The sequence below is a fragment of the Balaenoptera ricei genome, chromosome 15 (assembly GCF_028023285.1).
Source record: "Balaenoptera ricei isolate mBalRic1 chromosome 15, mBalRic1.hap2, whole genome shotgun sequence".
Lineage (NCBI taxonomy): Eukaryota > Metazoa > Chordata > Mammalia > Artiodactyla > Balaenopteridae > Balaenoptera > Balaenoptera ricei.
The window spans coordinates 37,345,261-37,366,548 of NC_082653.1; the positions used below are offsets into that span (position 1 = coordinate 37,345,261).

At 38.9% G+C, this 21,288-nt stretch overlaps 1 protein-coding gene across 10 annotated transcripts in view; it reads left to right on the forward strand.

The window, feature by feature from the left end:
- The window catches only part of PLCB4 (phospholipase C beta 4), a 415,724-nt gene that overhangs the window by 154,509 nt on the left and 239,927 nt on the right, over positions 1-21,288 (forward strand). For all 10 annotated transcript variants that reach the window (XM_059896967.1, XM_059896965.1, XM_059896971.1 and 7 more), the window contains exon 2: positions 2,560-2,618. The gene's annotated coding sequence lies outside the window, so the exon portion shown is untranslated. The remainder of the gene's footprint in view (positions 1-2,559; positions 2,619-21,288) is intronic.

The window sequence follows — 21,288 nt, forward strand, 5'->3', positions numbered from 1 at the left end:
AAATTCTCATTAACACTTTTTCTAATCTGTCTTCTGATTATAGTTATCCTAGTGGGTGTGAAGTAGTATCTCATTGTGGTTTTGACTTAATTTTCTCTTATGGTTGAACATCTCTTTATGTATTTGTATATCTTCTGGGAGGAAATGTCTATTCAGATTATTTACCCATTTTTAAATTGAGTTATTTGTCTTTTTATTGTTAAGTTATAATAGTTCTAGTTGTGGCGAGCGGGGGTACTCTTCATTGCAGTGCGTGGGCTTCTCACTGCGGTAGCTTCTCTTGTTGTGGAGCACAGGCTCTCGGCACAAGGGCTTCAGTAGTTGCGGAACACATGCTCAGTAGTTGTGGTTCGCGGGCTCTAGAGCACAGGCTCAGTAGTTGTGGTGCACGGGCTTAGTTGCTCCACAGCATGTGAGATCTTAACAGACCAGGAATCGAACCTGTGTCCCCTGTGTTGGCAGGCGGATTCTTATCCACTGCTCCACCAGGGAAGTCCCATGTAGTTAAGTATTTCAACATTGGCTTTCCCAAATGTTGCAATATCCTAGCCATGAAGCAGAAAGGCTTATGGAACAATGCATCAGTTTTATGCTGGATAGTCACTTAGGGAACTATAGAAGGAAAGCAAAATGTGTCCAGTATTTAAATCTCTGGTTACAGAAGGACATGGGTAGCAGGTGGTTTCTCAAAACGAGGAGCATGGTATAGCAGGTTTATTAATCAGTGACGTTTTTTGGAACTCGTCTTGTTTTACAGTCCCAAGAGACATAAAACATTTTTAACTTCCCAGCTCTAGGCGGGGCACTTAATTATCTCCTTTTCAACAAAGTTGTGGGGAGGCACTATCTCGGTGCTGGGGATATACATCATGGTTCTAATACACACATGATCCCTGTCTGCATGGAATTTACAGTCTCATATTAATACATCACTACAAGTATAAATGTAATATTGAAACTATGGTAAATGCCATGGAGGGGGCAGTACCATGGAAGCTAAACGTTGGTCAGGGTGCCTGGGTTTGCATGCCAGCTTTGTGTAATTCTTGAATAGACACCCAACTTCTCAGTTTTCTCTTCTATAAAATGGGAATAATCACAGTACAAACATTTTAGAGGTTTTATGTCGATTAAATATGATGATGCAATCCATGCTTAGAGCTGGGTCATAGTACATATTTACTAAACAGTGAAGTAATGGGAATTCCCTGGCAGTCCAGTGGTTAGGACTCCATGCTTCCACCGCGAGGAGCCTGGATTTGATTTCTAGTTGGGGAACTAAGATCCCACAAGTCTCACAGCATGGCCAAAAAAATAATAATAATAAAATAAATAAATAAATCAGTGAAGTATGTGTAGATGATGCTGTGTATTCTCTATTTCTATATACTTAAAATGGAATGTTTATTTCCATAGGAAGTTTAGATGAATTGGATTCTTGTATTTTCAATTTTAATTGTAAAAGTAATATGTTTTGTGATAAAATATTGCATAATTGTTCAATGTTAGGTTAAAATGCAAAGGCCCTTTTTACCTCCGTACAGTACCAGTTCTCTAGAGGCAGCACAGTTGAGTTTCTTGTTATCCCTTCAAATATGTTCTCTGCATATAACAATATTCATGTCTGTGTTTTTACACCTAGATTAGTGAGGTTTGTTTTAACACACTGGGGTCATAGTACACGTATTACTACCTTACTTGAGTTTTTAAAAATTAATACTATGACCTGAGAATTTTTTTCCATGTCTGTCTATGTAGACCCAAGTCTGCTTTTTTTTTTTTTTTTTGTAATGACGTATTTTTCATTTGTGGATTTTACTGTAGACATCTCCATAAATAGATGATGACCTTGGGAAAATCCCATTTCAGATTTTACAGACAGCATTTTCCCGTATTTCAATTGCCAATTTTTCTGCCTCTACCTTCTTTCCAAATGCAGATGGGCTTCCTCTTATTTCTATGTACTTCTGACACCACCTGGAACCATGCCACTCCCCCACCCAACACAAAATCTTGGAAAGATCTTGAAATCTAAATTCAATGTCAAGTCCAAAACTACATAACAACTTGTTAATGAAGGCAATACAAAAACACACATAAAAAATAATGACTATTTGTACATAGATGCAATTTCATTGTAAACCTTTCCTATTCAGCACTGCTCTTTTTGAAAAATTTCTTAATATTACTATCAGTTTCACTGTCAATCAGGGAAAGATCATTATATCTACTTCTAGAACATTTTGGATATCGTTGTTGTTCAACTGCTGCTTAATTATTTTTATAGGTTAAGGGGTTGAATTGTAGATCAGCAGCTTAGTAGAGAGAGTGTATAAACCCTATAGGCTGGGTGTAGCACTAAGATTTCTGATTTGATGATTGTCTGTTTTTGTCATCCATTTAGAAACTAATGTCACTAATTTATTAATGTCTCTTTCTCATGTGTTTTAAAGAATATAATAGGTTTTGATTTTGAAGTGCAAAGGGCTGTTTCTTTCCGTGAGAATTCTAAATTTCCTTCACATTGATTTTTCTCTGATCTGTGTCCTTCCTCCACAGAGGACAGCGCTGTGATTTGACTAAGTGGACGTCACCTTCAGTCAGTCCCCAGCCATCTGGTAAGTACTCTGCACACAGTGGGTAAGTTGCTAGATGTGGGGTTCTAGAACTTTCGGTCTGTAAAATGAATCCCTTCATTCACACTGATGTCCCATCTGAAATGCCTCTCAGAACTGATTCACAGATGTTTTCCTTGATGTGGTGGAGTGTTCAACTCCTGGCATTTTCTAGATTCAAGTTTATTCATTCCACCAACCTTTGGTACTTCATTTTCTGCTGGATTTTCTGTTTGCCGTCTGTGGGAGTATTGCCTGCATTTAGTAAGCATCAGATATTAAGTTACTGTTTTCTGTAATTCTTTCTGAGGAGAAATGTATGCGACTTGTTTTTAATCTTATGCACATTTTGTTTAAGAAGATTCTCACAGATGGGAAAAATCATTGTCAGTTGGAGTCCACCCTCCATTTTATGGCAACTACCTATAAGGATGATGTAATTAAATCCTTCCAATGTTCCTCTAAAGTTCCATTTTACAAATCTTTAAAGAAACGCTAAAATGGAAATCGAAAATATATATGCACAGTTCTTTTTATTTATAAACAATAACTTGCCTATGCTTTATTCAAGAGGCAGAATCCTAGCAAATGTTCTTTTCTGACCCCTTTGTCAAATTGCTATTTTCTACTTGGTGTCATAAGTAAAAAATTTGGAAAATTTTGTATAGTGGAAAAGATATAGTGGAAAAGATAACCAGCAACTTTGCTGTTCATCTCGATAAGTGAACTCCAGGTTCCAGGCATTTAAAATCAATATTATTTTCTTCTCTGTGTTTCATGTCATGTCAGATATTCCATCATCTTCTGGCAAGGCCCGTGGCTGATTTTCTTCTGGCCTTTCTGTGAGGGGAGGGAAGAATCACACAATCCAACACTTCTCCAAGTGATCAGTATTTAATGATGACCCAAGGCTATCAAGAAAGTAGATTTATTATTAAATGTTCCTACTTATTTTTAGTCAAGTGCAGTATATTTTACTGTTCCCCATGGATGACTCATAAACCATGTCTTAGCAGGCAAATCGGAGTAAGGGGTGCTGAATAATTCAGTAGGAACTTTAAATCAGTGTAGACACAATGTCTGCTTTTTACTCTTTTTTTAAAAAATGTTTTTCTGGACTATCCACTTTCTCTGTACAATAGTTTTATTATCCTTAAAAAAATAAGTCATTGTTTATCAGCTGGATTATAAATTGTCCCTATGAAGAATTAGGTACTTAGTGAAAATAAACACTTGATTTAAGAGTCCAAAAGAAAAAAAAAAGAACAGAGCTTAGAAGTTATTTGTTCTATATTGTAAGTTCCAAGAATGATTTCCTCTGTATTAAGTGGTATAAATGCCATACATTTGATTTTACAAAGACTTTAGATGGCATTGAGTCCTGGGACAGCTAACATAGTATGTGGGCTACTCTTCCATCCCCACACCTGTTAGGACTTGATTGGACCTGGTGTCCCACATGTCACCAAGTTGTTTGATTGTTATCTTTGTGTTAGGCTTGCCCTTTTCCCAAAGAGAGAATTCTTGTGTATTTCATGCTATCCTCTCCTAAAACTAAAAACATCCCACTCTAGCAACATTCAATTGTTGGATACCTTTTATGATGAGTATTTTTTTATATTGCAGTGAAATCGGGTTCTTTTATAATGTCTTCCCGTATTTAAAATGGGAACTATCTAGACCCTGGCATCTGAACCTTTCTGGTTTCATCTTGAAAGCCTGCTTTATTTTGCCATGGTTCCAACAGTGGGCTGTACATTAGTTCTAAGTGGGTTTTTTAGGACTATTACATCCACAGTAGGCATTCAGAATATATTTTAATCCCTGTAATGGTAAAAGGTGTATTTTAGATTTCTCTTATTTATGTGACATTCAACTTAGCCTTTTATCAGTGTTAAAATAGGAAATATTTATAGAAAACAAAATGAGATGAATTATCTTCATTCTTAAATTTCTAGCTTCAGAATGACTCTTCGTAAAGAGGAATTTATTAACTTAGTTAAACCAAAGGCTGTCTTCAGTTTTCATGAAAAGAAAGAAAACAACCCTTGATACCTACTGCCCTGTTTTATTTCAGTTTGGAAGGTATACTCTTTTTTGGGGGAAATTTACCTAATGTTGGGGTGCTTTCTTGCCTTCTGAATGACTTGAAATTGTTTTTATTAAATATTGATTATGTACAGAATTGATAACATCAATGTCAGTTATGAAGCTCACCAAACTTTAAGCTGACTTCTCTTTATTTTTACTTCTATTTTGGAGCCTTACACGCTACCCTTAACTTCTTTCACACCTGGAGATATATATGCTGTGCCATTATTAGCATCTTTTTTCTAGGGCTAAGACCTCTGCTCTAGGGCTGCTGCAATGCTCTTTAGGAACAAATATACTTCTTGCTTATTAAACTGTGCAGTTATTTTAAATACTTAAGTGTTATAGAAACTCTTATCTGAGGTACAAAAACAACAATAAGAATCCGGTTTCATATTTTCCTAGGGCCCATTCATACATCACAAGATTCTTGGCTTGGGCTTTCCTAAGCAGATCTGAGGTGGGATTTTTACACAAGTGTTTCATTAAGGCAGTGCTCCCAAGAGAACTAGGGAGTTGGGGAAGGTAAGGGAGAAGGAGGGAGCCAAGCAGAGGGGTGGTTCGGGCAATGTCTCTGCCTCAGCCTGATCCCTGGGGGAGCTCTGGAGTGTAATTGCTCCTGAGAATCTGTTCCTTCTGCCCAAGGTAAGGAGCTGGGCTTTCCCATCCCTGCCTCAGCCATTGGCTGTGGGCTGGTGGGAGAGGGGCTGTAAACTGGGGAGCACTTCACTCTGCATCTGCAGGTGAAGCAGCTCTAGAAGTTGAAGGCTGTTCCTCTTAAGAAATTTGCAAGTGCCATCTTTAGAAGCAAAACACACAAAAGCTGGGAGGTGGGCACGCAGGACAGTTAAAAGGTACCCAGTGATATCTGAACAAGACACTGGAATGTCTTCTCTACCTAGACACCTGTTCTCTCACTCACTTCCTCACTCATGCAGGCACGTTTTTCATCCCTTAGGCCTTTTCCCGGTGCAAGTTTACATACTTTCGGAAGCTGTATAAATTCATTTCCTTCCCTTGAATAGGTCCTAAGTTACTGCTTCAAATACCTAAGTCCTAAAGTGATTGCACCTAGGTAATTTTCAGTGAGTGAGACACCTAGGTAATTTTCAGTTAGTAGAATTGCTACATATATTAGGGTTAAAAAATAAATAAAATCTGAAATTTCAAAGCTTTCCTTATATGAATTTCATCATGGATAATGATTTCAGTGCCCTGAAAAAGAGGCAAGGATACTGTGTGACTGTATGGTTGGCACTTATTCTTGCTAGAAACATTTCCAAGCATAAATATTAACTCTGTTATTTTTCATTCTCACCCCTTTTAACCATCCTTTTAAATTTTATATCCAAACATTTCACCTTTGCCTTAAAAGTATTTTCCTAAAACTTTTATGGAAATATATGGTGTTTCCTTGGGCACCTTCAACTCGGTATAGCACAGACGTTTGGTCCAATAGAAACAGCATGTGAGCAGCATGAAAAATTTTAAATTTTCCTATAACCTCATTTAAAAAGAAAAAAAAAGAGGTTGTGATAACAGGCTGAACTGGAGGCTGGGAAGTCCAAGATCACACTTGAAATTAATTTTAACAATATATATTTTAGCCCAGCATATCCTAATTCTTATCATTTCAACATTCGACATTATTAATTATATTTTACCTTTTTTTTAAAGAATTTTCATCTGTGTATATTTCATATTTACAACAGATCTCAGTTCAGACTAGCCTTATTTCAGGTGGTCAAAACCACCTTTGGCCAATGGCACTGTATTGGACAGTGCAACTTCAGAATGTTATAGAAAAACTCTAGTAAGAGGCTTACTTCCTTTAGATAAGACTTTTTGTCAGCACTTTTGAATCTCCCAGCTTGGTAACCCCATTCAATAAAGAAGTGAGGTGGCATTGTTGTCCAAAGAAAGTGAGCTGATCTGTCCTTGATGAGCCATTGCTGCTTCCATTTGGGACTTAATGCCCTGTAGGCATGAATTATGATTAAAATGATTGGGTTTGGCAGCTATGATATCACTGATAACCTTAAGGAGTGCAGAATTATAGGGTCACTTTTTGGAAGAAACTGGGTCTTGAATGAAGGGTAGAATGTAGAAAGATTTTGAAAAGGAAAAGAGGGCATCTTAGGCAATGGAAAAAAGTTATATATGTATGTATATAATGTGTTGCGGGAGAAGGTTCTGGAAGAGTTTGGGTACTTGCATGTAAACTGATGAGGCTGAAGTACTAACTACACAATAAGAAAGGTAGGTAGTGGCTAGTTTGATACCAGGTTTGAAGACTTGGATTGTGCAGCGTATGAAGTGAGGTATCATCAGGACCCAGTTTATATGCTGGGGTCTGTTTTAGTTATTTATTGTGGTGTAAGGAATCACTCCAAAATGTAGTGGCTTGAAACAAAAGCAGCCACCTTTTCACCTCTCACATTTTCTGTGGGTCAGGGGTTCCAGAAGGGCTTCGTTGTGCTGTTCTGGCTTGGGGTCCCTCAGGTAGTTGCATTCAAATGGCATCTGAAGCTGAAAGAACAAGAGGCTGGAGCAGCTGGAAGCTGGCTGGGCGCTCTCTCTCCATATAGTCTCAGGATTCTCCATAATGTCTCTCTTCATGGGAAACTGTGGGCTTCCTCACAGCATGGTGGCTTCAGGGCAGCTGGACTGCTTACGTGGGCTCCAGTGTGATTATTCCTCCTGACAAGTGAGACGCAGATCTTCTTTATGACGTAGCCTTAACAATCATGCTGCATCATTTCCATCACATTATTTGGTTACTGGTGAGTCACAAGTCTGTCCAGTTTCAAGGGAAGGAGACATAAATGCCCACCTCCCAGTGGGAGAGTGTTAAAGTCATATTGTATGAAGAGAATGTTGGAAGAACTTCTGCCACAGGGGCCCTCTCCAATGCCACTGCTGTACGGACCTTGCCCCCTGTAGCCATACTCTGGGCATGTTCTCACGTGAACACACCATTCATTCCTGGGTACACTTCTGCACAGTGGCTCCTTTTCCCTCCCTTACCTGGTAAGCTAGACTGGGCAGCCCTTAAGACAATCTGAAGTCTTCTGTTTAGACAGTGACTGGTCAGTACTGGCCTGCCATCCACTTTTTATTATCTTCACTTAATCTTTACTATTAGAGGCATCCCCAAGGTGTGGGCATGGCCCAGCCTCAAATGTTCTCCTCCTTTTCTTGATTTGTGGAATAATTGAGAGATGAGAGCAAAACCAAAGAGAAGGAAGAATTTTCTAACCCATTACACCCTTTGCCAGAAGGACACCCCTCTACCACGTAGGGATGTCCTCTCCATAAGAGGGAATTTTCCACCTGGGACAACGGCAGGGTTTTTCTCACAATCTTTCCATTTCTAGGGTGGCTCTCTGTTGCTCCATTTCTTGGTCTCCATGGCCATCTGGACTTCTTTTCCCGAGGTGATTAGAAGGATGGAAGAAGGGTATGGGGCCAGCACCATGACTTTTGTAAGATAACTTTCCTAACCATTGCCAAGGCCAGCATTCTGCCAAATCCTGTTCCTCCCAGTTTTCATAGGAAGATCTCCATCCTTTGCCAGAATCTCAGATTTATCTGAATGTGGGGCTTGAAACTAGGCGTGTGATGAGCTTTCACTTACTTTCTTCTCCCTCTTTCCTCTTGCTGAGTCACAACTTTTAACTAGAAAAGATTTAAAATGCCAGCAGTATAAGAGTTTAGAGGTAAAGTGTATTGAACTCTGCAACGTATTTACTGTGAAATACATTAAAAAAAAAAAAAAAAAAGAATTGATGGTGAGAGACCTGGATAAAAGGCTAGATATTCAAAAAAGCTAGGTGGTGGGAATATGGTTGTTCACTGTAAAAAAAAAAAAAAAAGAACTTTCAACTTTTCTTTATTTTTAAAATAAAATACTAGAGAAGAAAAGCATAAACCATGCAATTATAGTGTGATACCTTTGGGAAAATAATGTCAGTTTTCTACTTCAGTAGATGCTGAAGGCTTATCCTGTTTTTCAGGCCAAAGAAAATTTCAGAAGTTTATATTAGCAAAGTTATTTGTCCTTTCTTGTTTCCTGAAAGATTTGAAGAAACTGGAAAAGGTCTAACAGTCCAGTATAGAAAATTTTAGCTGTTGCCCTTATATTTTTTAGTTTCTTCAACCAGGCTTTTCACGTGAAGCTTGTGAGTATGCTATTTTTGAAATCATCATGACATTAAAATTGCTTTTGTGTGACATTTCCCAAGAGCCCTTGTGTGGTTGTGTCAGCAGGAACTTCTTATTCCAAAGACAGAATTTCTCGTCTCCACATGTGTTCCACACTCCCCTATTTTGAATTGGGCAGCCTGAATCTTTTCCAGATCTGAAACGTGGATTTTTTTCCCCCGTACAATGGAAAGGTTTGCGTTGTTTGGTCTGTTTCTATAAAAGGGAGAAAAAAATAAATCCAGTTTAGTTCCCGGATCCTTTTTATTTTATCATTTTTTTTTGGATTTGTCAATAAAATGTTGAAATTGTTGCATTTGAAAAGTCCTTGCCTACTTTTTTGAAATGAACAGAGGAGCAGGCATTGTATCTTCACTGTCCTCAGGTGGGAAAGGGCAGCTTGCTGAGGCCTGAGGGCTAAAATAAAGCCTCCCAGGAAAGGAACCAGCCGGTGACCTTGGGCAGTGACCACCTTGCAGATCAACTGCTTCGTTCCTTGCCATACTTTGTAGCCTGTGGGGGAAATCAAGTGTCACACACGCAGGAAGAGAGCAGTTTGAGTAGGACTCCAGTGGCTCTGCCGGTAAAAGTGCTGACGTGATCTACTGACCCTTCCCGTATGGCTGCAGGCCATGTGCTTTTACAGTGGGCATGCAGGGAGCAGAGAGAAGGCACTACTCTTATAAAAAATAAGCAGCAAGAAACTGATGCAATGGTAGTATTTTGTATACTCCTCAAATGATAATACAGCAGTATGGAATTTGGATAGATGCAGTGCATTTTCTCATTGGAGATGTTTGAGAGCCCTTACTGAGCTAATAGAAAAATAAAAGTCATACCCACTTCTCCAAGCAATTAGAAGTGTACTGGAAAACTGGAGGTTGCTCCTGGTGACTTTTATAATTTATCACCTGGCTCAATGCATTATGCTGTAGGAGGAAGAATGTGAGCTCTGAAGCCTGGGGCTTGGTTTTCCCATCTGGAAAATGAGCACAGCGTCACCAATTTCACTGAATTTTGGAAGTCTTTACAAGGAGATGTTGCATACGTAGGACCTGTCTTACTGTAGATAATATGTACCTTCCCATTTTTCTTTCCCAGGGATGTTTGTAAGGCTCCAAACTACTTTCTTCTTTGTATGACATTTCCCAAGAGCCTTTGTGTGGTTGTGACAGCAAGAACTTATTCCAAAGATAGAATTTCATGTCCCCACACATGTTACATACTCTCCTATTTTGAATTGGGCACCCTGAATCTTTTTCAGACCTGAAATATGGATCTTTTCCCCTTACAATGAAAATGTTCCCGTTGTTTTGTCTGTTTCTGTAAAAGCGAGAAAAAAAAAAAAAAGCAAATCCAATTTAACTCCCTGGCATTGGAGATGTTAATTCGCCTCTTTCTTCTCCTTGGTAACCCTCTGCTCTTTCTCTTGTACAAATGTAAAGGAATGAAGAGTCTGCAAAGGATTGACCTTGAGGAGCTTCAGGTACCACATTGTCCTTCCTTTAAGAAACTTCTACCTCGTGGTCCTCATGGTGCCCTGCCTTCAGGGACTTTACAAAGGGCCATTTCTGTGGATTCTAGACTCTTCTGTTAGGACACCATCCCCGGATTGAACCACCTCCTTTTCCTTTGTTCATGCCATCTCTGCGTCTTTCCTCTGAGCACATCTGCTGGCACCCGTGCCCCTCCTGGTGCTTATTTCTGCTGTTCCCAAGGCTTTGGTCTTAGCTAAAAACCTGCGCTGCTTTGCCTGCCTTGTCTTTCTTCTTCCTTCTGCCTTTTTAAAAAACATGAAGTGAAATTCACATAACAAAAATTAACCATTTTAAAGTGAGCCATGCAGTGTCCTTTAGCACATCCACAAACTTGTGCAACCACTACCTCTACCTAATTCTAAAAATTTTCATCACCCCCAAAGAAGCCCCTACCCATTAAGCAGTTGCTCCCCACTTTACCCTTCCTCAACCCGTGGCAACAGCCAATCTGCTTTCCATCTCTATGGATTTACCTATTTTGGATATTTCATATAAATGGAACCATACAACCCTTGACCTTTGCTTTTTTTCACTAGGCGTAATGTTTTTAAGAGTCTTCCATGTTATAGCATGTATCAGTGTTTCATCCCTTTTTATAGCTGAATAATAATGTCCATTGTATGTATATACCACAATTCATTTATCCATTCATCCATTAATGGACATTTGGGCTGTTTTCATCTTTTGGCTATTGTGAATAGTGCTGCTATGAACATGTGTATACGTGTATTTGAGTCCTTCTTTTCAGTTGTTTTGGGGATGTACCTAGGAGTGGAATTGCTGGGTCATATACTAATTTTATGTTTAACTTTTTTTTTTTGATAAATTTATTTTATTTTTTTATTTTTGGCTGTGTTTGGTCTTTGTTGCTGCGTGCGGGCTTTCTCTAGTTGAGGTGAGTGAGGGTTACTCTTCATTGTGGTGCACGGGCTTCTCACTGCGGTGGCTTCTCTTGTTGCGGAGCACAGGCTCTAGGTGTACAGGCTTCAGTAGTTGTGGCACGCAGGCTCACTAGTTGTGGCACATGGGCTTAGTTGCTCCATGACATATGGGATCTTCCTGGACCAGGGCTCAAACCCACGTCCCCTGCATTGGCAGGTGGATTCTTAACCACTGTGCCACCAGGTAAGTCCCTATGTTTAACTTTTTGATGAATTACAAAACTGTTCTCCACAGTAGCTGCACCATTTTTCATTCCCACCAGCAATGTACTTGAGTTCCAGTTTCTCCACATCCTTGCCAACACTTATTTTCTTTTTCTTTTTATTAAAGCCGTCTAATGAGTATGAAATGGTACAACATGTGGTTTTGATTTGCATTCCCTGTTGACTAATGATGTGCATCTCTTCATGTGGTTGTTGGCTGTTTGTATACCTTCTTTGGAGAAATGTCCGTTCAAGTTGTTTACCCATTTTTTAAGTGGGTTGATTGCCTTTTTGTTATTATATTGGAAAAGTTTTTTTTTTTTAATATATTCTGGATACTTGATCTTTATCAGGTATATGACTGGCAGAGACCTCTCATTTTATAGATTGTCTTTTCACTTTCTTGATAATGTCTTTTAATGCACACAAGTTTTTAATTTTGATGAAGTTGAATTTCCCTATTTTTTATTATTGTTGCTTTTGCTTGCATGTCAAATATAAGAATCCATTGCCAAACCCAAAGTTAGGAAGATTTACCCCTGTATTTTCTTCTAAAAGTTTTGTGGTTTTAAGCTCATATTTATGTATTAATTCATTTTGAGTTAATTTTTGACTTTGATGTGAGGTAGGGATTCAACTTCATTCTTTTGCATGTGGATATCCAGTTGTCCCAGCACCATTTATTGAAGAAATTGTTCTTTCCCCATTGAATGATCTTGGCATCCTTGTCAATCAATTGACCATGATGTATAAGTTTATTTCTTGACTCTCAATTCTACTCCATTGTTCTATATGCCTGTCCTTTTCCCAGTACCACATTGTTTGGATTCCCATGTCTTTGTAGTAAGTTTTAAAATCATCAAGTATGAGTCTTTCAACTTTGTTCTTCTTTTCTAGTATTATTTTGGCTATTCAGGGCTCCTCCTCCTTTTGCTTTTATTATCATTTTGTCCTGTAGTGATTCTGGAACTGTGGTACTGCACCTCAAGAGAAAGCAGCAACCCAGTGAATAATCATATAGTTGCATGGTAGTTTATTATAGGTGCACTGGACTCCAAACACTTCTCTTGCTTAAGGTCACTCCCTCAGAACCGTGATGAGAACAGTGTTGTAGTATTCAAAGCAAAGCCACTGCACAGGCTGTTGGGTTAAAGCCACTTGTTAGAATTCCAAGGGAGGGAGAGGTCAGAGAGAGTAGAAGAATGAGAAAGACTCCACGTGTCATTGCTGGCTTTGAAGATGGAGAAAGATGAGCCAAGGGATAGGGATGGCCTCTAAAAGCCTAGAACAACCCCAGCCAACAGCATGCAAGGAAATCAGGACCTCAGTCCTACAAGCACAGAGAACCAAATTCTGCCAGCAAACTGAATGAGCTTAGAAGTGAATGTTCTCCTAGAGACTCTGAAAAGGAATTCAGTCCTGCCAGCATCCTGATCTTAGCCTTGTGGACACTGAGCAGAGAGACCAGTCAACCGTCCTAGATTGTGACCTACACAACTGCAAAGGTGAAGTTTACCTTTGAACACCTAAGAAAAAGTGGATATCGTAAGCATCATATAAGGATATCTTGGTTATTTTTTTAAAAAGAAGCTGAATATTGCAGTGTATAATGTATTATTTAATAGATTATTTTTTATTAAATAAATATATACTGAGTTTATTCATGTAACAAATGAAAACAAAAGAATTCCAAGGGAGCCTTTCGGGAAAGAGCAAACATGTGACCTTCCCCATTTGTTGTGATGACTAGTACTGTTCTCTGGTTTATGCGTGTGTTCAGTTGTGTTAGTCATTGTCTTCAATTATGTAGACAATTAAAAAAAAAAACAAACCCTTCTCTTATATAAGGGAAAGCTGTGACATAGGCATCAAAATCAGGAAGAAGTCAGAAGGTGGAGAGAGAGTGAGGAGGAAGACAGGTGATTTTGCCGGGATTGGTTGCTGGGATAAGTCACATTTTTTTCCAATATATTTGACCTCTGGTCCATTCCTTTGAGAGTAGTGGGGACTGTGTAGGTTTTTCCTTTTGTAAATAACTCTTATCTGTAAATCCTTAGCAACTATTCTTTAACCATTTCCAGATGGCCTTAGAGTCCTCATCTAATTCAAGCTGAAAGATGGTTCCTGGGAGATGAGAGAAAGTTGCTTTAGCCCCTAGACACTTTGAGGATGGAAAGAGACACATGTGTTTTCTACCTGACCCTCATTAGAACAGAGTAGGAAACAGCTACATATGTGTTTGTGTATATGCGTGTATATGTATTAAACACTTGAGCAGTGAATGAAAACATCCAAATAACTGTACAGGGAGAACTACTTAGATGAGACTGATTAAACAAGTAGCAGGAAATTGATTAAGGCAAAGGACCCAGGGCCACCTATGAGTGTAGGAGATAACTTCTGGGCCTGGGCAGGGCCTCCTGAAAGAGGCTTTTTTCTGTGTAGGTGAAACAAGGGCTTTTCTTACCTTCCCAGCTAGGTTAGGAGAAGAAGTTTGGGGAGACACGTATACTACGGCTCCTGGGACCTTTATGCACTGAACAGGAACATCTAGAAGTATAGTCACCCCTGGGTAGAGGACCAGGTGGGAGCCCTTGTCTGTGAGAACTGAGAAGCCGATACTTGAGGGACAACAAGTGTCACCAGACCTGACTCTGGGACCAACCAGAACTCATCACTGACTGTGGTCAGTATAGCTTGGTCTTCAGGGTTTGGCAGGAGCTTATAGCATTGCTGTGAGGATACAGTTCTCATCTGATACAGACAAACAAACTACCACCAACACCTACCCCATGCTCTTACAGGGTGCCTGACACACAATAAGTGCTTAATTATTGAGAGTCATTATTTTTATTAAATATACCAAAGGGTGGTTCTGACAGTTTGCTCCATGGAGAAGCCCTTGGCTAGGATTTCTAGGATAAGTGTAGACTGTCGCCTGCTGTCTGATGCATTCACTGTGATCCTGCATTTCCTATGGGAGCGGAAGGGCTAGCAATAGTAAAATCCCATTAAACAGGTACAACAATAAACTCCTCTACTTAGATGTGTGCTTTCAAATCAGTTATGAGAGTAACTGTCTGCCATTTTCAGCTGCTAAGACAGACCCAGAAATTCTGCAAACAAAGGAAGGGCTTTAGGATGCTGTGCCACCTGCAAAAGGGCCTATGTCCCCTGCCTGTGCTCACTGCCTTTCAGGGAGGTTACCATTCGGTGGGGAAGTGCAGGAGCTAAAGTTCACACTGCAAGAAGACCTACCAGATGTCAGCAGGGATCCCCTCTCAGGATGGCATGGAGGTGGAAATGTTACTTCCTTAATTTATTTTATATTTCTCTCCCCAAAGTGGCGAGCTTATATGTTACTTTACTTGTTATCTAAAAAATTTATTTTACAACAAATATGGATTCTTCATGTTTAAAACTTTTTTCTTTTAAAATTTCTGTTTACCTAATTTTTTAAAAAATTGAAATATAGTTGATTTGTGATATTATATTAGTTTCAGGTGTACAGCACAGTGATTCCAGTCTTTATAGATTATACTCCATTTAAAGTTGTTGTAGGGCTTCCCTGGTGGTGCAGTGGTTAAGAATCCACCTGCCAATGCAGGGGACACAGGTTCGAGCCCTGGTCTGGGAAGATCCCACATGCTGCGGAGCAACTAAACCTGTGCGCTACAGCTACTGAGCCTGACCTCTAGAGCCTGCGAGCCACAACTACTGAGCCTGTGTACCACAACTACTGAAGCCCACGTGCCTAGAGCCCATGCTCTGCAACAAGAGAAGCCACTGCAGTGAGAAGCCTACGCACCTCAACGAAGAGTAGCCCCCGCTCTCTGTAACCAGAGAAAAGCCTGCACGCAGCAACAAAGACCCAATGCAGCCAAAAAAAAAAAAAAATTTCTTTTAATTAAAAAAACAAAGTTATTGTAAAATATTGGCTATATTCCCTGTTCTGTGCAATATATCCTTTCAGCTTTTTAATTTTGTACATAGTAGTTTGTACCCCTTTACCTGTCTTGCCCCTCCCTCTACTCCTCTCTCCGCTGGTAGCAACTAGTTTTTTCTCTATATCTGTGAGTCTGTTTCTATTTTGATATGTTCATTCATTTGTTTTATTTTTTAGATTCCACATGTAAGTGATAACACACAGTATTTTTCTTTCTCTGACTTATTTCACCAAGTGTAATACCCTCCAGGTTCATCCATGTTGTTGCAAATGGCAAAATTTCTTTTTTATGGCTGAGTAGTAGTTGATTGTATACACACACACACACACACATACACACACACCACATCTTCTTTATCCATTCATCTGTCAATGGACACTTAGGTTGCTTCCATATCTTAGCTAGTGTAGATAATGCTGCTATGAACATTGGGGTGCATGTATCTTTTTGAATTAGTGTTTTCATTTTCTTTGGATATGTGCCAGGAGTGGGTCAAGACTTTTTTTGAAGGGTTTCCTGCCTTGCTTAAGACAGGAATTATCAGAGTGATTGTCAGGGAAAAAAGCTGGGAAATTTATTGTACACTTTTCTCCCATAGGCAGTGTGTTAGTCTGCTAGATCTGCCATAACAAAATATCACAGACCGGGTGGCTTTAACAACAGAAATTTACTTTCTTACAGTTCTGGAGGCTGAGAGTCCAAGATCAAGGTGTCATCAGGTATGGTTTCTACTAAGGCTTTTCTCCTTTGCTTGAAGATGGCCATTTTTTTGCTGTATCCTCATGTAATCTTTTCTCTGTGCACACACATCCCTGGTGTCTGTCTGTGTGTCCAAATTTTCTCTTCTTATAAGGATACCAGTCAGATTGGATGAGGGCCCATCCTAAGAGCCTATTTCTAATTTAATTACCTCTTTAAAGGCCTTATCTCCAAATACAGTCACATTGTGAGGTACTGGGAGTTAAGGCTTCAACATACGAATTTTGGAGGAGACACAGTTCAGCCCAAACCAGGCAGCATAGGGGTAAAGGAGAACATAGATAAGTAGGAAATAAGAGCCAGAAAAGTGGGTCAAAAGTCAGGGCCATGGGGAATAAGGAGAAGTTGTAGGAGGGGACTCTATGCACTGCTAATGGGAAAGAAACTATTTCCCTAGCTGATTAGTGTATCAGTTAGCTTTTGCTGCATAACAGACTACCCCAGAAATGTCCTGGCTTAAACCACCAACCATTTATTTAGCTCACAATTGAGTGGATTGTCAGTTTGGACTGCCCTTAGCGGGAAAGTTCTACCGATCTCAACTGAGCTCACTTAAGTATCTCTGGTCAACTGTTGGGTATACTGAGGGCTGGCTGGTCAAGAATGGCCTTAGCTGGGATGGCTTATTTCTCCTCTATGTGTTTCTTGCCTTCTAGCAGGCCAGTTTGGGTTTCAAAGAGAGAGAGAAAGAGCAAAGGAGAGAGTGTGAATGAGTACAAAAGCCATACCATCATTTCTTCCACACTCTGTTTGTCAAAGGAAGTCACAGACCAGCCCAGATTTAAGAGATGGGGAAATGTACCCTTTCGGGTGAATGGCTTTGAGAGAAGGATTATTTAACTATGCAAATTCTGTGGCCTATTATATTTTATATTCATAATAGACTTGCCTGTGTTCATAATCAGAAAATAACAACCTGGAAAGGAATCACTAGGGCATTTATTTATGAGTGGTGGTTCTTTATTCCCAAGTTGGGATGAATAGTTTAATCAGAATATTTATTTCAACCATGGGTGTCTTACTTTCCTGCATGGCTTGGTCCAGCCAGTTCACTGGGAGAGATCCCAGTCAGGAGAACGCAGAGTGATAGCTCAATTTTCTTCTCTTATCCTACTTAGAATGTAGCCTCTGGAAATAAGGTAATCTAGTGGAAACCTCCAGCTGTTATCTCATGGAGACAGGCCTCATGAAGCTGTAACGGGAGAACAGGATCTCTGGGGCCTTATGTAGAGAGACTGTTGAGAAAATTCAAACCTAACACCTTATATGGAAGAATATGCTTCATATAAACTCTCATAGAAGAGAGTTATCTCCTTGTCACGCGACTTACTAGTCCTTTGTACCCACATGGGGCTCTGTTAAGGGAATCCTCTTTCTAATTAGTTCCGTATTTCATATTAAAAAATCATGCTGTGTATAGCAGCTGTTCCTTAGCCCATTGTGAGATGGCTCCGTACACTGAATTCCACGGAGATGCAGAAGAACATGATGGTATCTTGTGGGGCAGAGAAAGGAAACGGGTGTGTAAAGTCTGAAATGTTCAATATTAAAGTTTTATATCTGGAAAATAAACGTATTTTTTAGTGCATTCACACAGAACTGTTTGGCAGATTCTTACAAAGTTCAGCATACACTTACCATATGCCTCTAGCATTTTCATTCCTAGGTTTTTTTCCCTGAGAGAATGAAAATATATCCACACAAAGATTGTAAATGAATGTTCATAGCAGCTTTAGTTATAATAACAGAAACTGGAAAGAAAACAAGTATCCACCACATTAATGGATAAACAAATTATGAAGTATGCATACAATGGAATACTGCTTAGTAATGAAAAAGGAGCAAGTTACTGGTACAAACAACAACTTGAGTGAATCTCAGAAACATTCTGCTGTGTAAAGAAGTGATACATAAAAGGATACATGCTGTGTTATTTCATTTATAGGATGTTCAAAACAGGCCAATCTAATCTGTCATGACAGGAAGTAGATAGATGATTGCTTGTGGCTGGCATGTGTGTTGGGTAGGATGTGGGGTTGAGGATGGCAGAGGGGCCTGGAGGAACTTTTGGGTTGATGGAAAAGGTTCCAATATCTTGAGTGTGGTGCTAGTTACGTGGGTGCATTGTACTATATATAATGTAGCCCTCAATAAATTGAGCTATTTGGGGGGGAGGGGGTTGTCCATGTTTCTCAATACATATATGACATTAGGGCAATATCATGAAAAATTTTTTGATCAACAAAAGGGGACATATGTTTGAAAAGGTTAAAGATTAAAGCTTTCTAGAAGTTACCATTAACCTAGGCTTTTTCTTAGATTTAGTTGTCTCTAAATTATCCATTGTTAGAAACAGAGGGTAAGAACAAGTAAACTGCTTAGACTTCTCATCATATGTAGATCTGGCCCATGTGACTAAGCCAAAATCTTTTTAATTGGACCAGATTTTTGAAATTCTTTACCAGAAGTGTGGGAAATTCATTTATACAGTTGAGCTATGTTAGCTACTGCTGGGTGAAGTTAATAAGTCATTTTCAATGTTTGATGCAGTGCAGAGGAATAAAGACCGGGTTTATGTTTCATAGATCATATGTTCATGTCAATCAGTTCTCATTGTTTGATGAAAACAGAGTGCTTTAAAAGTGGGTAAATGTTTTATGTGTACTATACAAGTTCCAGAGTGGAAAAAAGAATATAAGTACAAGAGTCAAACAGTCCCTTAAAATCATGTGGAAGTGTCCAATCTAACCATGCAGAACCTGCTGTTAAAATCCTGTTTTGGCTTGTTCACTCTCTGATTGTTTAAAAGATAGAGCTGAGAGAAAAATATGTTTGTCATATGTTTATTTGGCTTCAATGCTGGATGTAACTTAGTAAGAGCAACTTCTTTTCTTTTACCATCAAAGGATTTTTAAATTCCCAGATGTCATTCATGCCCCAGAGTGCTAGAGACAGTGATTTATGTTGTCAAAGGCTGGTGATACTAAAATGGAAGCAGTTTTTGTTTTGCTTCTTAGTCAGATTGTAGTCTGTTTGGATTGACTAAAATGTATTTCATTTTAGTTTTGTTTTGATAATTCAGAAATGGGTTTCAGATTTCATATTTTTAATAGCATAATATTAAATGATAAAGAAGCTGACCCAGAAAAACTTTTTAATTCCCTCCTGATTAGTGTTTTCTAAATGGTCATTTTTTTGGCGTTTTATGTCTGTGATTAATTAATTCATTCATCAGGTATTTATCAAATGTCTAACATGTACCAAACATTTTTCTAAGCACTTGGAAGAAAGCAGTGATCTTAGAGAGGAATACTTTCTGGTAGAGAGGAAGAGAGATAATAAAGAAGTGAATAGGAGAGCGGTCCAAGTTTAGGAAGACCTTAAGCTCACTTCCTCCCACAGACATGTTGAGTCTACACCTACAAACAGAGCAATTCTCTTGAAGAAGATCCGAGGGCTGACTGAACACTTACTGCACGTAGAAGGACACAGAGAAATAGGTAGGAAAGATGGAGACACAGTAACCATAAGAACACCTCCCCTGAAGCAGCAACCTGCAGTAGGGAGGGATATTGCTGAGGGGCCCAAGTGCAGACTCGCCCCCCCCCACCCCCCACCCTGGGACACAGTGAAAAAGCAGCAATATAAAGGGCACCCAGACTATACTAGAAGGAAATCCATTTATTAAATCTAGTTCTGTTAGAACTAATAAATGAACTAAATAAAATTGCAGGATACAAAATTAATACACAGAAACCTGTTACATTTCTATACACTAATAACAAATTATCAGAAAGAGAAATTAAGACGACAACCCATTTACAATTGCACCAAAAAGAATAAAATACCTAGGAATAAATTTAACCCAGGAGGCAAAAGACTTTAGGACAGTGGGGAAACTATAGGACATTTAGGAAAGAAATTGAAGATGACACAAATAAGTGGAAAGATATGTTGTTCTCATGGATTGGAAGAATCAAATATCATTAAAATGTTCATGCTACCCAAAATAATCTACAGATTCAGTGCAATCCCTGTCAAAATATGAATGACATTTTTCACAGAACTAGAACAAATAATTGCTAAAATTTGTAGGGAGCCACAAAAGACCCTGAATAGTCAAGGCAGTTTTGAGAAAGAAAAATAGAAATGCAGGAATCATGCTCCCAGACTTGAAACTATACTATGAAGTTATAGTAATCAAAACAGTATGATACTGACACAAAACAGACACACAGATCAATTGGAAGAGAATAGTGAATCCAGGAATAAACCCACATTCATATGGTCAATTAACCTATGACAAAGGTGGCAATAATAAACAATGGGGAAAAATAGTCTTTTCAATAAACAGTATTCAGAAAACTGGACAGCTATACACAAGAGAATAAAACTGGATCACTTTCTTACTCCATATACAGAAATAAACTCCAAGTGTATTAAAGACTTAACTGTAAGACTTGAAACCATAAAAATGCTGGAAGAAAACATAGGCGGTAATCTCTTTGACATTGGTCTTAGCAGTATTTTTTGGATATGTTTCCTTTGGCAAGGGAAACAAAAGCAAAAATAAGTGGGACTACATCAAATTAAGAAGTTTTTGCACAGTGAAGGAAACTATCAACAAAATGAAAAGGCTATCTACTGAATGGGAAAAGATTTGCATACAATATATCCAGTAAGGAGGTTGATGTCCAAATAAATAGAATACTCATACAACTCAATATCAAGAAAACAATCTGATTAAAAAATGGGCAGAATACCTGAATAGACATTTTTCCAAAGAATACATACAGATGGCCAACAGGCACATGAAAAGGTGCTTAACATTACTAGTCATCAGCGAAATGTAAATCAAAACCACTATGAGATTCCACCTCAGAATAACTATTATCAAAAAGACAAGAAACAGCAAGTGTTGACACGGGTATGGAGAAAAGGGCACACTTGTGCACTGTTGATAGGAACGTAAATTGGTTCAGCCACTATG